Raw genomic sequence first — 999 nt, forward strand, 5'->3', positions numbered from 1 at the left:
TTGAGGAAGAGGAGAATATATTTGCGGATTACATGCAAGAGGTGGAATATGCATTTGCTATTGTTCCACCCAGGGCCAATGCTACAAGTTGCAAGATTGATGCCACTGTCTATCAATTTCTCAAGCAAGAAAGGTATTTTATGAACTCTACCGACAATGACCCTCATCAACACTTGACGAATTTTATTGGTGTGTGCCAGACACATACCCAGAATGTTGTTACTCTTGATGCAATCCGGTTAAGTTTTTGAATACTCTTTAGCCGGCGAAGCAAGAGATTGGTTTGATAAGTTGCCCTTCAATTCTAGTCATACTTGGGGTGAGCTGGTGAGTGTTTTTCTCAAGAAGTGGTTTCCTCCAAGAAAGAAAGTTGAAATCCCAGACAAAGTTTATGAGTTCATGCAACTTTCGGGGGAACAATTATATGAAGCATGGGAGAGGTTCAAGCAGTACTTGATGAGGTCTCTGAATCATGGTTTTCCACATCACATATTAATGGAGAAGTTCTATATAGGGTTAGATTCGATGACGCATCCAGTGGCAAATAATGCAGCCGGTGGGTGTTTCATGGACAAGACATATGCCCGAATCACTCAATTGCTTGACAGATTAACTACACATAATCAAACATGGCATTCGGGTGGTGCTGATGGTGTAGCATATGGGGCTCCGTTAATCAACAATATTGTGAAACAAAACCAAGACACACAACAAACGCTGGCTCAACTTGCAATCAATATTACTTTACTGACAAAAAGGTTTAATGAAAAGGATACAAAGAATGTGAATGCAGTTGAAGATATGCAGACTTTGCCAAAGGGAATGTACCAAGCTCTAGAGGGTACATATCAAGAGGGACCACCTATGCAATATGAAGATGCCAATTATTATGTTAATAACTCTCAAGGGGGCTATCAAAGGCAGAATTACCAAGGGTCCGAATATCAGAATTAGAATCAGTGGAGACCTCAGCAACAAGGGAAAGGTAACCAATATAGG

At 40.6% G+C, this 999-nt stretch overlaps 1 non-coding gene across 1 annotated transcript; it reads right to left on the reverse strand.

Annotated features, from left to right (window-relative positions):
- Positions 1 to 374: 374 nt before the first annotated feature.
- LOC132616352 (small nucleolar RNA R71) lies at positions 375 to 479 on the reverse strand. Its single transcript, XR_009573139.1, has one exon. It is a non-coding gene; the product is annotated as a small nucleolar RNA R71 (small nucleolar RNA).
- Between the last annotated feature and the right edge of the window lie 520 nt (positions 480 to 999).

This window comes from Lycium barbarum, chromosome 10, assembly GCF_019175385.1.
Source record: "Lycium barbarum isolate Lr01 chromosome 10, ASM1917538v2, whole genome shotgun sequence".
Classification (NCBI taxonomy): domain Eukaryota; kingdom Viridiplantae; phylum Streptophyta; class Magnoliopsida; order Solanales; family Solanaceae; genus Lycium; species Lycium barbarum.